This window comes from Lissotriton vulgaris, chromosome 12, assembly GCF_964263255.1.
Source record: "Lissotriton vulgaris chromosome 12, aLisVul1.2, whole genome shotgun sequence".
Lineage (NCBI taxonomy): Eukaryota > Metazoa > Chordata > Amphibia > Caudata > Salamandridae > Lissotriton > Lissotriton vulgaris.
Genome location: NC_141700.1, coordinates 618316152 through 618329946, shown reverse-complemented (window position 1 = coordinate 618329946; position 13795 = coordinate 618316152). Strand labels below are relative to the sequence as shown.

At 49.0% G+C, this 13795-nt stretch overlaps 1 pseudogene; it reads right to left on the bottom strand.

Moving 5' to 3' along the window:
- Nucleotides 1-11701: 11701 nt before the first annotated feature.
- Nucleotides 11702-13559, bottom strand: LOC147677852 (syncytin-2-like; annotated as a pseudogene).
- Between the last annotated feature and the right edge of the window lie 236 nt (nt 13560-13795).

Here is a 13795-nt window from a genome sequence, read left to right as displayed (position 1 = left end):
GCAGCTATGAGGGCGGTTTCGGTGCTGTTGTTGCTGTGGAAACCAGATTGGGACTGGTCTAGGATGTTGTTCTCCTCAAGGAAGTGAGTCAGTTGCTTGTTGACGATCTTTTCGATGACTTTCACCGGGAACGGAAGAAAGGAGATGGGCTGGAAGTTCTTGAGGTCCTTTGGGTACGCTGTGGATTTCTTGTGTAAGGCGTTGATCTTGGCGTACTTCCAGCTTTCCGGGATGGTGGCATTCTCAAAGGAGCTGTTGATGATCTTCCAAAGTTGGGGAGCGATGATGCGGTTTGCTTTGTTGAAGATGTGGTGAGGAAAGGGGTCGGTTGGTGAGCCGGAGTGGATGTTATTCATGGTCTTGATGGTATCGTCGTCGTTGACGTGGTTCCAGGAGAGCAGGTGGTTGGTGAGGCTGGGAGGCGGTGGTTCTGCAGTGTTGGCGGCTGTAGGGAGGGTCTGGGTGTTGAAGCTGTCGTGGATGTCTGCGATCTTGCAGTGAAAGAAGGTGGCTATGGAGTTGCAGAGGTCTTGTGACGGCAGGATGTTGTTGGAGTTGGAGCTGGGGTTAGAGAGCTCCTTCACGATGTTGAAGAGCTCTTTGCTGTTGTGTGCATTGTTGTCGATGCGTTCCTTGAAGGAGGTCCTTTTCGTGACACGGATGAGTTGGTGGTGCTTGCGGATAGCGTTCTTTAGGGCTGTGTGTTTTTCCGGTGTCTTTTCGTGCCGCCACCTTTTCTCGAGTCTTCGGCAGGTTTGCTTGGTTTCGTGGAGGTCAGTGGTGAACCAGCTGGCCTTTCTGTATGAGGGTTTTTTGAGCCGGGTGAGAGTGTTGGCGCAGTCGGTGATCCATTCCCTGAGGTTGCTGGAGGCTGTGTCGGTGGTGTTGGTCAGTGGGTCTCGAGCGAGGGTGGTGATGAGCTGGTCTTTCGTGACCTTGTTCCAGCTGCGGTAGGGGATCCTTAGCTGGTGGTGGTGCGTGGTGGGTTTCTTGAAGGTGAAGTGGACGCAGAGGTGGTCAGTCCAGTGGAGTTCAGTGGTGTGGCTGAAGGTGACGTGGTTGCTGGCTGAGAGGATGGGGTTGAACGTGTGACCGGCGGTATGGGTAGGGGTTGTGACGATCTGTTTGAATCCAAGGTTGGTGAGGTTATCATGCAGAGTGGCGGAGTTGTGTCGTCGGCGCTCTCGAGGTGGAAATTCAGGTCTCCGAGGAGAATGTAGTCTGCAGACACAAGAGGCTGCGTGCTGACGATGTCGGAGATGGCTTCGATAAACTGTGGCCGGGGGCTGGGGGGTTTGTAGAAGAGTGTTCCTCTGAGAGTGGTGTTGGGGTCGGTGTGGATCTGGAAGTGCAGGTGTTCAGCGGTGCTGGAGGTGTCTGTCATGCAGTTCGAGACTCTGAGGGTACTTCTGTAGACGATGGCGATTCCTCCACCTGGTTTGTTGGTGCGGTCCCTTCTGGTGATCTTGTATCCATCTGGGATGGCTGTGGCGATGTCGGGTCCCGAGGAGGGATTCACCCAGGTCTCTGTTAGGAAGGCGACGTCCAGGGGAGGCTGAGTCGACTAGGACCCAGAGTTCAACGGCGTGCTTGTGGACGGAGCTGGTGTTGAGTAGTATGAATCTAAGGTGGTTGCGTTCTGCTCTGACAGGTGGGTTGGGGCGTGCGGGTGTTCGGAGACTGGAGAAGCTGCAGTCACGGCAGGTGAAGGGTCTGTGGGTGAGTGTTGGGCTGGCCTGGAATCAGTTTGATGATCGGCCGGTGTTGAGTCAGTCGAAGAAGTCAGTGTTGTCGGGTGTTGTGGCTCTCGCGGGGTATGGGGTTCTGGCACTGGGTGCGGTCCAGGCGCAGACGGGCCCCTATGGGCTTGCCTTAGGCGTGCCTTAAGCGCGCCATTGGCGCGCCTGCTGGTCGCGCAGCAGGTCTGCATTACATAGGGGAGGGGAAGGAGGCTCAGCTTGGAGGTGGGAAAACGGGCGTGGGTAGAGGGGCGGGCCGGGGCACCAGTAGCGGGAACCGGGGAAGCACGAGGGGGCAGACACAGAGGGGAAACACTGAAGGTGACATGGACTAAACAATACACGGACTAAACAAATTGAAGCTGATGCTGGAAATAGCGGAAACAGAAGGAAAACCAAAGGTAACAGGTAGCAGAAATTATCACAATTATCACAAGCTCACAAAAACCTTGGAGGAAAACCAGAAGTAACAGGTAGCAGAAATTTGCACAATTAGCACAAGTTCAGCCTCGAACACTAAGGGCCAGGGGCTCTGCAGGCAGCGACGGAGACCAGGAGCTGCGGGGAGAGTGCAGGCCTATGACCGAAGTCAAGGTCTTACCATAGGAGTGCTCTCAGGATTGAGGATGTTTTTGTCATCACATGTCTATAAGGGTCTAGTGCAGGGGTCTTCAATCTGTGGGGCGCGACCCCCAGGGGGGTCGTGGAGTCCTGGGAAGGGGGTCGCAGAGTGTCAGTTTGCCTTAGTGGCGTCGGGCTGATTGAGGGTGCTCAAGGTGGAGGCCTAATTCACACCGAGGGGTGAAAAACAATAAAGCCTCATTAACCAGTAAAAGGTCTTTTAAAGACGTGTGAAATACTGGGGAGCGGCTTTGTGTGTGTCCCTGAAGGTGTTGCCTGGCTTATATACACGAAGAGAGGAAGGGATGGGGCAGGGGAGGGTGGCTGGGGGAGCCCTTTGAGTTCAATGGACGTTGCGCGCCTGGAGCTGTGGGTCCAGCCTGTAAAGCTTAAAGCACGAACCCTCATACCTGGCGCCTGGCAGGAGAAATGTGCCTTAGAGTCTGTTCTTCAGGTGAGATGTTGTTACAACCTGTCCGCCCCCACCAGGAGGCACAGAGATGTGAGAGAGGAAGAAGACGCAGAGAGATACTGACCCCCCTCCCCCCCATGAGACAGGCACAGAAAAGGTGGGTGGATGAATGGATGAAAGGGTGGATGGATGGATGGATCGATGGATGGATGGAAGGAAGGATGAAACGGTAGATGGGTGAAGGATGGATGTATGGATGGATAAAAGGTTGCATGGATGAATGATGGATGGATGGATGTGTGGAAAACGTGGGTGGATGAATGATGGGTGAATGGATAGATAAAAGGGTAAATAGATTAAGGATGTATGTATGGATGGAAGGAAGGATGAAGGATGGATGTATGGATGGATAAAAGGTTGCATGGATGAATGATGGATGGATGGATGGATGTGTGAAAAGGTGAGTGAATGAATGGTGGATGGATGGATGGATGGATGGATGAAAGGGTGGGTGGATGAAGGATGGATGTATGGATGAAAGGGTGGAAGGATGAAGATTGGATGTATGGATGGAAGGATGAAAGGGTGGATGGATGAAGGATGGATGTATGGATGGAAGGGTGAAAGGGTGGATGGATGGATGGATGAAAGGGTGGATGGATGAAGGATGGATGTATGGATGGAAGGATGAAAGGGTGGATGGATGAAGGATGGATGTATGGATGGATAAAAGGTTGTATGGATGAATGATTGATGGATGTGTGAAAAGGTGGATGGAAGAATGATGGATGGATGGATGGAAGGGTGGATGGGTAAACGATGGATGTAAGGATGAAAGGGTGGCTGGATGAAGGGTGGATGTATGTATGGATGGAAGGATGAAAGGGTGGATGGATGAAGGATGGATGTATGGATGGAAGGGTGAAAGGGTGGATGGATGTATGGATGAAAGGGTGGATGGATGGAAGGATGAAAGGGTGGATGAATGAAGGATGGATGGATGGATTGTGAAAGTGTGGGTGGATGAATGTTGGATGAATGTGATGAGGTCTAACAGGCGCATTTATGGTTGTCGATAGTTGTTGATGATGAGGAGTACCAGTTTCTAGAAACTTTTGTTGCAAGGGGGTCCTTAAGCCTAAAAAGGTTTTACAAGGGGGTCTCGGCATCAAAAAGTTTGAATACCTCTGGTCTAGTGCCATAGCCAACCTCAAAGGGTTTTTGCTGTGGTGTGCTGGAGCGTTTGGCAATGGAAGGAGGGAGTGGTCTAAGTGTGTGCCCAGTACCCCAGTAGAGTCGCCCCTATGAGCTTTGGGCTGTTAGGCAACAATGCCATCACTGGGGAAAGGGAGGCATTGAAATTCAGTTTCCCTACATTAGGCGTATGACTATTGCCAGTAACAGCGGCTTGCCATCCAGCATGCCCACAATGTTTCTCCCACTGTCATCTATTATTTGATTACTGATCTCAAATGGGACCCCTGGGCTGATTCATATAAGGATTCCCCTAGCATAAGATCAGTATACCATGGCTTCTATCCTGCCTCTAGCTGTTGGCGTAGGGTCTGTAATAGCGATGGGGGATCAGCCTACAGGATCTCCTGCATCATTGCCTCCCCATCTCTTTGCAGATGAGAGTGATGATTGATGCAATCCATCTCCCCCTTGGTTGGACTTGTTGCCTTAAAGTGTTCAGCCCAGTCCTCGGTCTTCTTCAGAGTATTGGGGAGGGAAGATCGCTGATTGGTCATGATATTCAGTGTAGTAGGGAACATAAGTGCAAGCCCATCTTCCGGAGCATCTGTTGACCTCAGTGAAACTGGCCCTGTAGCGTTGGACCGCAGTGGTGTAGTCTGGAAAGAACATGACGTTTTCTGACGACTAAATGTCTTTCTTGTTGGGGTCACTTGATTAGGATGTTTGTGTTTATATTATTAAGGATCTTGGCCTCAATCGGTCTAGGACTGGCGCTGGGTGGGACAGGCTTGGTCGGAACTTATTGGGCTTTCTCAACTGTGAACCAACCCAGGGGGTCTGAAGAGCGACAGACTGATAAACCAGTTCTCCTTGTATTAAGTGGGGTCGTCGCCCTTCAGGCAACCCAACTATGCAGACATTGTTTAGCTCTCCATTTAATGTCCTCAGCTCGTTCTTCAAGAAAGTGAACTTTATTTTTTAGCGATTTCTCACAGTTGTTTTTGGAAATCTGATGTCTGATGATCCAGAATTGTTGTTTCTGCTGTCTGCAGTCTGTCGCATAATTTGTGTTCATCCTCTCTGTGGCGATGTAGATCTATGACCACTCCTTCCACCTTTGTATCTAGCATGGTTTTAAGCGTTCATGACAGCCATCAAAACCCTTTCCAGCATTGCCAATGGCAGTTCTGCGGGATCGGAGCCATCCAAAGCATCTGATCTAGCCGTGTGCATGATGACGTCACAGAGGGTTTAGTAGGAAGAGCTGATGGGGCCCCCCAGCTTCACTTGGGGCAGAGAGTGGGTCATCTCGGCAATTAAGTCCTGTCTGCCCCACCCAGTGCCTGGGGTATGAGCAGCTGGAGTACTTGTCTAAGGAAGTGTGGATTTGAGAGTCGTACTCCGCACTCAACTAAAAGACCGGGTGAAGCCTACGGGGGCCACCCTATGCCTCGTCTGCACTATGGCCCGGTACCTTCACAAGTCTTGCCGATGACAAGCGGAGCAGTCTTGTAGGTGTGTACCAGTCAAATTTCTTACGCAAAAGCACAGTCCCTATCCCATGAAGGGCTTTAAAGACAAGGCAGAGAGATTTAAAGTGCACTCTCTGTCTCAATGGGAGCCAGTGAAGTTTTGCCAAAGCTGCAGATGCAGAAGATCTATTAGGCAGCCCTAAAACTAACCTGGCAGCTGCTGACTGGATCCTTTGTAGACTGTCCAACAGGCAGTTTGGGGAATCAAGCAAAAGGGCATTACAGTAGTCAAGCCTACTAAGAATCGTACACCTTGCCACTTGGGCACGCGCCTGAGAAGGTAATAACGGGAAGATTTTGCGGAGAGACCTAATGATCGCAAAACAGGAGACTGTCGTTTTTGTAACCTGAGCTTCCAAGGTAAGCTTGTTGTCAAACATAATGCCCAGGTTACGGACAGTTTTTACCGGCCGAACTGTGGTCGAGAGTTCCAGGGGGCCAGAAGTTACCAGGAAGGAGATGAGGGATCCTGTTCGCAGCACAAACGAACACCTCAGTCTTGCCTGCGTTAAATTGTAAAGAGTTAGCCTGGAGCCAGCGGGCCGTGTCCTGCAGGCAGTTGTGAAACACCTCCACAGGTGTTGAGTCCTGGGGCTAATTGCCGATCCCTGGGGTACACCATGCAGCACATGAGAGAAGGCAGATTGGAAAGGGGGGAGGGACACCGCCTGCTGTCTATCCTGCTAGAAAGAGCAAAACCATCGTAAAGCACAGCCTCTCACCCCGACCTCACTCAATCTTCTCAGCAGGATTTCATGATTGACCGTATCAAAGGCGGCAGACAGGACGAGCAGGATCAGTGCTGCTGCCTGACCCCTGTCTGCCCGCCTCTGAAGTTCATCCATAACGGCGCAAGGGCCGTCTCAGTCCCATGAGCCGGCCGAAATCCAAACTGAGCCTCCTCCAACAGAGTGTGTTGTTCCAGGTGCCTAGAAAGTGTGATACTAACAGCACGTTCCACAATTCTAGCTGGGAACGGCAACAAGGAAATGGGCCTGTAATTTTTTGAACATTCAGGGTCAAGAGATGATTTCTTCAATAGAGGGGACACTAAGGCTTATTTCCACTGTGGGGGAACTACACCACTTACTACTGACTGATTACAGATCAGGCGAAGAGTGGGGAGCAGTTCATCCTCATACTCCTTCCAGATCTTATGTCGTACTGCGTCCAAGGGTGAGCCAGAGGAGATACCCTGTGCCAATCTGCTGAATTCCTCCGCCGTTAAAGGCATAAACTCACATAGTTGTTCAGGAACCTGACAAACCAGGCCGTTATCCACACCCTCTGACTCATCCATCACAGGAGCACCATTGCTCCTAGCCTCAGAGACCATGTTCCCAGCTGCTAGCTGGCCACCCTCGAGATCATCGATAATCAACGGGATCTTTTCCTGGAAGAAACTAGCCAGGTTCTCACAGAGTTCTTTTGAGGGAGCTATTACATTCCCAGAGCAGTCAGTGCTGGCGAGACTATTCAGAATATTAACAATGCGTCTAGAACTATTGGAGGCATTACAGATTACAGAGGAGAAATAGTCGGCTTTAGACCTTCTGATCTCATTCTTATACTCTGCAATTTTTAGTTTCCACAGCAACCTGTCTGACTCCTTGTAACCACGCCTCCATCTCCTCTCAGCCTGTTTACACATGAGTTTCAGATCTTTTGGTGTAGCATTAAGCCAAGGGGCAGAAATTCTACCCTTGCATCTGTGTTTTTTAAAAGGGGCACAGGAGTCCAAGATCGAGGTGATTCTTAGACACAATAAGGCATAGTTCTCCTCAACTTGCTTGTCTGAGGAGAAACAGTCACCAACTTTAAACACAGAGCCATAGCTCCTTAAGCGTGTGAGAGCCTTCCAATCTCTGCTAATGTATTCGGTCGTAGGTCGCGGGACCTGGGTCTGAGGGGTCTTAAGTTTGACAAAAAATGTTATCAAAAAGTGATCCGTCCATTCCATAGGTAAAATCTCACCAATATGCAGAAGATGGAATTCAGAGAAAATTAGGTCAAGGAGGTGGCCAGCCTTGTGAGTGGCCTTGGAGACCTACTGAAAAAGGCCAAGGCCTTCACAAGTGTGGAGTAGGTTGTGGAAGCCCGAGTCGAGAGAACAGTTTAACCACAAATTAAAGTCCCCCAAGATTACCAATTTATGGTGAGAAGCTGCCATGTTAGTGAGGGTATCTAAAGTGATTGTTGCTGCTGAGCGCTAAAAGCCCCAGGAGGTCTATAGCAGATAATCCCTGTACAAATGAGGCCCAAGTAATTTTTTATGGGCATGCCGAATAATTACAGACCAGTAACCACATCAATGTCATTGGTCCCAATCTTCCAGGTGTCTCTATAAATAACTCCAACCCCGCCCCCTCTCCCATTTGACCTGGGTTGGTGGTGGATTTTATAACCTGGCGGGAAAGCCCAACCAAAGTCAACCTCGCAGTCAGGGCTGGTCCAACTTTCTGTCATAAACAGAACATCGAGCTGGTGTGATTGCAACAGCAGCTGGATTTCTACAATGTGCTTTGGCAACAACCTCACATTGAGGAGCCCACACACCAGCAGACCTTTATTAAGAAAATCACCTAAGGGGGTGCCGAATCAGAGAACCCAAGTCTCCCCTTATCAGCGTGAGACTCACCTATTTGAAGGAGAAACTCTCTGAAGTATCTTGTGAGGCCAATTTCCTCAGCAGAAACCCCACCAAAGCCCAACCGGGCAGCATGGCTGGTGCTGAGCACTTCCTTGGCGCGGACAGGCGCAGAAGGGCTTGCCTTTGGCGTGCCGCCGGCGCGCCTGCTGCATGCGTCCGATGCGAGTTCGCACCATCGGGGATTATGTAGCCCTGAGCGAGTGTCTGCAACAACTAGAGCGTCGGCCAAACACTACCTCCAAAATGGCAGGTCCGCTCGCACGGACAGACCCCGTCGGATGGGAATGATTGCAAAGAGGAGCTGAATCACCGCCCCAGACCCCAGCAAGTGAAGGTAATCGATCTTAAGCCAGACAGTGAAATAACAGTTTTAAAAACAAATTCAGGCAGTTTTCTAAAAATGGACCGCAATGAGCAGGATGTGTGACCGTGCTGGCAGGTCCTTGCCAAGCACACACTACCACCCTTGAGCAGCTGATCAGTGTTGCGCGCTTGCACCATCGGGGATTATGTAGCCCTGAGCGAGTGTCTGCAACAACTAGAGCGTCGGACAAACACTACCTCTAAAATGGCGGGTCCGCTCGCACGGATGGACCCCGCCGGATGGGAAGGATTGCAAAGAGGAGCTGAATCACCGCTCAAGCCCCCAGCAAGTGAAGGTAATCGATCTTAAGCCAGACAGTGCAATAACAGTTTTAAAAACAAATTCAGGCAGTTTTCTAAAAACGGACCACAATGAGCAGAATGTGTGACCGTGCTGGCAGGTCCCTGCCAAGCCCACACTACCACCCTTGAGCAGCTAATCAGTCTTACACCTGGGAAGCCGGGTGCATAGGTGCGAATTGACATCAGAAACTGCTGTGGACCACAATGGAGGACTTCAGGAAAGGTGCTACTCTAGAAGATTGTGCCGGAGTCTGGCGGAATCCATGGGTGGATTCTTGAAATGAAGAACCTGTAAGCAGAGGGCATGGTGTCTATTCCACTCGGAGGTGATCAGGAGGCACGGAAGAGCGAGGCCCACCGGTGACAGACGGTCCAGAAGTGATGACGGTGATCTTGTAGTTGCAGCTATGAAGACCAGGAGCCATGCATGAGCTGTCTCATGTCAGAAGTCGTGAACCAGGGGGGTCGGTGTCTGGTGGGAGCCCCAACAAGCCTTGGCAGTTGCAGCACGCATGGAAAGCAAAGAAGGGGCAACGTTGGGACCAGCAAGGTCTGGGGGACTCACCACAATCAGGAGATTCAGAGCAGGCCCGAGCAAGCAGGGGATCCCACTGGAGTAGAAGAAGACACCCTCAAGAGGAACCACAGGCCGAGGCACAGGTTTCGCAAGAGGTACTTGAGCAGCTCACCAAGAAGGAAAGCCCACGGTGCAGAGGATGCGGTGAGGACGCTGTACTTAGCAGGAAGAGATGCTTGAGGCTGGAGCTTCTTGTAGCATGAAGATCTCTGGAGTGCAAAGCCAGCAAGCCTTGGCAGCGGCAAGTCAACGTGGTACACAGGGGTTTGGTAACAGCGCTTCCAACGAGGGATACTGGCCTCAAAATTGCAGCGAGGACAGGTCAGGCCTAGAAGGAATTGCAGAACCACCACCTGTGTTGCTGAGCCTTTTGAAGTCTGTGGGACATCAGGATCAGCAGACCAGTCAGCTTTGTTGCGGTGCCTGCAGATTCAGGAGAGTGACTCCTTCACTCCAAGGGAGATTACATTTGGGTGTCCTTGATGCCCACAGGTCTGTTGAAGATCTTGGAAGAACCACAGACACAGATGACGAAGAAGACTTGCACAACAGCGAGACCAGGAACAGCAGGAGCCTTCCTTGGTGCAGTCTTGGTTCAAGGTGAAGTCCAACGAAGTCCAAGTGTCTAGACTGTCGAAGAGTGACGTGATTTCAGGCTTGAGTCTTGTCCCACGACTAATCTGAAGAGCCACCCACAGGTAAGCTCTTAAGTACCCTAGGGAAAGGGTTGGAAGGACTCAGGGGTCCCTCCCAGAGGAGGGTCTGGACAGAGGGGAGGATACTCCAATGTCCTTTGTCCATTTTTGTGCCAGAGCAGAAGCCAAGGGCTCCCTGAACTGTTCAAACTGGAGTATGCAAGAAGGGCGCCAAATGTGCCCTTCAAAGCAGTCTGGTGGCTCTGGCAAGGGCCCCCACCCCAGCCCAATTTACTAATTCCTGTCTGGGAGGTGGTCACACCTTCCTGTGACATGAAACCTATTGTTCTACTTTCCCCTGCTCAAGCTCAGCTCAGCAGTAGGAGGGCAGAATCTTGTCTGGGGTCGGCAGCAGCACTAGCTTCCTGGCAGACCCTGAAAAGCTGTTATTGGGAGTAAAAGGGTCTTCCCGGAGTAGCCCCCCAGTGCAATGAATCATACCTCCAACCCCGGTAACGTTGGGGTATCATTCCAAAATGTTTGATACCAAACGTGCCCATGTTTGGCACAGCCACTATATAGTTAGCCATCGCATTGTGACGGATGGCCACTATATGTACCAAAATGTCTGATTGTACTGTTTGAGGGAAAAATATCTGTAAGAATAACAAAGGAACAGGTTGACAATACAATATGGTTTAATGCATTAATCAGCTGGGGAGATCCGCCAGGGTCAGCCGAGACTGGAATCTGATGTCCAACTAACAGTTTAAAAGCAGTGGCTTATATACTCTAAAACCACAATAGAAAAAAGTTACAAGCATAGGATTTACGTCATAAATGAGTAGACTTGAAATCAGCAGATACAACAATTTCTTGGAAACAAAGCACACATAGATATGGGCCACATGGCCCTTGCATCTCATATTGGCGGAAACCTCCTCAGTGGTTTTTCTATTCTCAGACTTTAACCGTTATTAACAACATTTTACTTACATCTGTTTCCCTGTGACGCAAGTGATTATATTTTTGCTTAATGCTTATTGGCTACGATTATCTGTCCTCTAGCCTGTGTTCCATCATGCCTAGCATCGTGTAAGTGTGACATGTGGTTTTCAACTGAAGCAACATGCATGTCATTATGAGCTGTGGCAAGGCTTGCACCTGGGCCAGTCGCACCTGTGTACGTGTTTAATCTATGTGTGCATGCATTAGTAACAGATTACAAAAGACATGATTGACACCTTTCAGCTCATCTCTCTAGCAGATGGGCTTGTGTTTTGTGTTTTTTTGTTGTTCCTACGTTTAAAACACGACTGGTTTCCCGAGTCTGGAAGAAGATATGATCTACGCTTCATGCAATAGCTTATCTTTGTGACCGCAGGTCATTTTCTGACCTTTCAACGAACTGTGTGACCTGATAAGTGCAGCTAAACTCATTGTGCTTTGTAACATGCTATTTTCTGACCTATTTCTTGTGCAGAGGCCTGGGCCTCTATTTCTACTGAGGCCGAAAGCTGCTTTTAACTTGAAACCTGCATAGAAGTTGCAGGCCTTAACTCTGTGTGTGTCTGTACAAAATGTATTCTATTTTTCCCTATATCATTGAGTCTTCAACTACTTCTTCTCCTAATCTCCCATCCTCGAAGGGAATCTCCTCATATATAACACTCTATTCTGAGACATCTGTGGTGCTTTTCCTGACTAAGAATGCTCCTCCCACGCTAGCTGTCATCTTTTTGCAACAGGCTAGTATCACCTGAAATACAAAGCACATCGAAAGCAATACAACAATTAGAGGCAACAAGGCCATGAACAACCCCAACATCCAGGACGGCACCCAATCGAACCAGTCCTTGAACCACTCATCCGGAGCACCCCCCTCTTCAATCCTCTTCTTGTGGAGATCATGCAATGTCCGAATGGCCCCGGTCAATGTCCCATTGTCTGCATCATTGCATGGCACATATGTGCAGCAGGCCGATCCAATCTTCTTGCACACACCCCCCTCCATGGTCGTCATTACATCTAGAATGTATCTATGCTGCAATACCATTAATCTAAGGGCACGTAGTTCTTCCTTTATGGCAATGAAGCCATCTTACGGGCGTTAATGTCCTTCATTAGCTCCGATCTTGTGATCTGGAGCCAGCGGGCTATTGCTTTCACCTGAATCAATGGCATGATGCTGCCAAAGAATAGCTGAGCATCATTAAAAAGTCTATTTTCTTGCGGAACATTTCCCCAGGTTGTGTTGCCAAAGTACTAAGCAGATTGTTTCTTCACGTGGTGATGCAGCATGGTCATTTGACGGCTCATGGGATGGTCATGCAATGGCATAAATGTCCACTCCTGGTATCACCAGAGAGGGGGTATGCAGTGTAACCAGGGCGCAGAGACCACTCCAGTTTGTGGATAGCTGTTGGTGGAGCGGGGCCCCACACTGCCAAAAGTGGTCAATCGGGCTGGTGGTGCCCCCCTGCATGTCAGCGTTGTCCACAGTGGTAGTGCAGTTGAGGTTCCTTCCCACCTTTACTGTCCCGTTTCCTCTAAAACAAAGAGAAAACTGTGTTAATTTTATTGCTACTCTAGGGTGTGTGTTAGTTCCTGTCCAGGTATTTCTCTGTATGTTTGCATCCCATATTTGCTGTCATTGTCCTACTACCTTATCAAATTTTAAAGGGCTATTTGTCTTCGTACCATTCCACATTGATATAACTCTACATATGAATGTGGCACCAATGTGCCATTTATCATTGGCAAATACTGATCCTGTAACATTGAGTACTGGCCTAGCTGCTCAGTCAGGGGGCAGAGGTTTGGCTGAATAGTCACTACATTCGGACGATGGGTTAGATTTTCCTAAAAAGCCCGCTGTAATATCCATTTTCCCCAAACTGCATAGTTTCTTTTCTGGCCTGCTTTCTTTATTTTTGATATTTCCTTTACTATGTCTTCATTTTCTGTCAGAATTTGAAGGACTCATGGGGTGGTGTCAAATATAGTTGTATTTACTCGAGACGTTGCCGGACTAACATTCATTGGTTGTAGCTGTGCTTTTATTAAAAAAAAAAAGAGGAGCAAAAAAAGTGCGTAACATTCGGGGGTACCTCCTTGGGGTGATGCAATCTATCTACCGCAGTGGCATGGGGAATAAGGGAGCATACATAACAACTGGTCTTGCCAGTAGATTGGCCAATACTATGCATGTGCTGGTACCAACTATTTTCAAGCAGAACATTGTGGAGAAGGTGATGATCAGTATCATTTTCAACACTTCTATGCATGCGCATAATATCTAACTTAGAGAAAAAAATTGAAATAGACTAGAGCTATCATCATCAATATTAACGCACCGAGGAGAAAAAATAAAAGAAAGTACATATCTTAAAATAAATGTCTGTTGAATCTTTGGAGGGAGGCTTTACTCCGGTTGCTTCTCCTGTTCTCCCCCTTATTTTTCCTGCTCGGTGTCCGAAAGGATAGATGGCAAGATCGGAGCCAGGCGAATTTCTCTCAGATGGTACCATGGCTTATGTCCTTGTACTTTAATAAACAACAACAGAGATTGCATGTGCTGCCACTTATTTAACTCTCTTATTTTGAGTTTGAACATCTGACCATGGATCAAATGTTACTGATGACCCAAATGTGTCGTTTTATTTATATTTTATTTTGAAAAAGGGTTATTTCTTATTTTTTGAATCTCAATGACTGATTTAAGAATTTTCAAAGAAAAATTTAAGACCTTATGAAGACTCGTTAA